A 2,700-nucleotide genomic window follows, 5' to 3' on the forward strand; every position below is an offset into this window, starting at 1 on the left:
ATTGGGAAGTTTTTAATGGAAGGACATTGAATCTAGCTGTTGATTTTGAACTCAATCAGATAGGGATAACATTTTTTTATACAGATTATAGTGAGTCTCTCGCCCTGGTGTCGGGTTTGCGTGCGTGCAACGCGACACTGCTATTACATAAATACGTAGAGATGGGAACGGACTATATGAACATGTATTTTGCGGTTCGAGAAAAAATGTATGACATTTGGCTTGCGCGTGCACTTGTAGCAGAAATAGAAAGCAAGCTTGTTTACCTTGGTGCGGTGAACAGCTTTACGGTCTTCACCTTCTTTTCACAGAAAGGCGTAGTGCTCTCTCCGCGTGTGATGGAATCCATGGCAATACAAAGACGTATCCTGCTCGCCTTGGGCCTAATTGTTGCGATGGTAATGGCGCTGTACATCGCGCAGGGACGGCTTATGAAGAGGCGAACGAACATTTCGAGAATAGCATTTTTTCTCGTCGCTAATATTATTGGCAAAGGTTACGCTTTGCCGGCGTCCCCTGAACCTGTCGTCCGCATATTGTGTTCATTTTGGATGATCGGAATATTCTCGTTTTCTATTTATCTACAATCGGCGTTTACTTCAGAGGCGGTCGCCCCGAGGCTTCACAGAAAGCTCGCCACAGTTGAGGACGTAGAAAAGATGGTGGAGGCCGGAAAAATTCTACCCTGCGTTGTGAAACATGGTCCTGCCCAAATGATACTCGCAAATGCGACTGGGATTCTTCTCCGGTTGAGGAAGATACTCGAAAACTGTGACGACTGCTTGCAAGACCACACGTCTTGCCTCACTTTGGCGTCGAAGGGCACGCATATTTTGTTGAGGGAAAATGACCCCGCTTACCGTCCAATACCTCCTAAATATAATCTGGCACCAGCAGAAGATTGTTTCAGAACTTACGTCGGCGCCACCGTGACAGCAAAATCCTTTCCTTTTAATCAGGGACTAAGGCATCTCGTGCTCAGATTGGTAGAAACCGGTGCGAATTACTTCGAAGAAAGGCGGCTGATAAGACAACACTCCTATAATCGCACCGATAGACCCGCTCGACCCTCTATAAACACTCAAATGAATGACCCCATTGTAATATACGGCTTCGGTATCGCTATAGCCGTTCTTACCTTCCTGCTCGAAGTGTTCTTCGCGATTACTCAACGGCAGAGGTAGGCATTTTTGGATGAACTCACACACAGTCAGTTCAAAATATTAATAAAAAAAAGTTAAGAACGCACTCACCCTCACCCTCGCCGCGGCACTCAACTTCCGGTCCTCACTCACGAATTCTCTGGACTCGACGAACTCACGCCTCTCGTTGAACTCACGAACTCACGCCACTCGCCGAACTCATTAACTCACCGAACTTACAAACTCACGGCCCTCACCGAGCTCATGAACTTACCGAGCCCACAAACTCATGCCCCTCATTGAACTCATGAGCTCCCACACTCACTCAGATGTAGTTCTTGCCTTCTTGCACTCGTGTTGCACTTCTTGCACTCAGATTTAGTTCTTGCGCTCGTGTGGCACACGGGTCTTGCTTGTTTCGCTTCGACTCCTTCCGCGCGCTGGGCGAGCGCTTCAAGGGGTACTCTACAGTTTTTTTTTTCATTGTTTGCAATTTGCTTGAAATTTTGTTTAACTCACCAACAAACATGCCTAAAATAGTATCTAGAATATTAGGTCAGAATATTGTTTTTTTCGCGAAGTTATTGAATTTACAAATTTGGTCCTCACCATATGTTTTTCAAACTGAAAGTCTTTACTGGCAACAACGAAAAAGTGACGTTTTTGGAAGGCAGGGGACTGTAGAATTTGTTCCCAACTGATTCGAAGCAGTTTGATGGTGTCAAATATATGATTTGGAATCTCGCTCCAGTATCCGCGCTCCAGCACGGAACAAATGATTGGCATATTCTATTTTGTAGAGTGCTTGCTCGAATGGCAAGCCTGCCTGCCACTGACGTCACGACACTGAAAAGTGTGGGTATATTTTAATGTTGGTATGTGCATCATTTTCATTTGCCGATTTCACAATAAAATTTTTAAATTTCGCAAAACTAAATAGCATAGCGGAAAGGGCAAAGGCCGAGGAGTCAGAAACTATAGTTATTTAAAGTAGCTAAAAAAAAAAAAAAAATGTGGAGTATCCTTCTGAGGAAGGCGCGCTTTCTTGAGATACAAGGGCGCATCATCGCCAGTCTCGTGAAGAAGTAGTCTATATTTAAAGGGGCTGTGCAACGAATTTAGAACTTTGGCCAATTAACTGTGTCATTTATGAAACGAAGAACGGAACCCGTGTTTTCTTCCGCACGCTAGCTTTTATTAAAAAAAGACACAGATCGAAGCTCCAAAGTTCCTCTCAACTCTCACGTGATCTTTCTTGCGACGTTCTCTGGGAGACCCTCCGATTTGCAGTTGCGTTCTCCCTTAGATCCCCTACACGCTTCTTCCGTGATTGTCGACCTCAGAAGGATTGGCTTCGCCGAAGGTCGCGTCGAGCAACCGGCGCAAAAAGACGGTTCGCGAAAGGGCTGACGGCGAGTGTAGCACAGGAAGGGACAAGTCTTGCTGACTTCCGCGTGTCCCCCAGAAGACCTTTCACCGTAGTTCCCGCAGCCGCCACCCACGGTTGCAGATGGGCAAATAATTCGATTGTTCATTTGAGATTACGCAGCGGAATATC

This window comes from Ixodes scapularis, unplaced genomic scaffold, assembly GCF_016920785.2.
Source record: "Ixodes scapularis isolate PalLabHiFi unplaced genomic scaffold, ASM1692078v2 PGA_scaffold3__209_contigs__length_174095766, whole genome shotgun sequence".
Taxonomy (NCBI): domain Eukaryota; kingdom Metazoa; phylum Arthropoda; class Arachnida; order Ixodida; family Ixodidae; genus Ixodes; species Ixodes scapularis.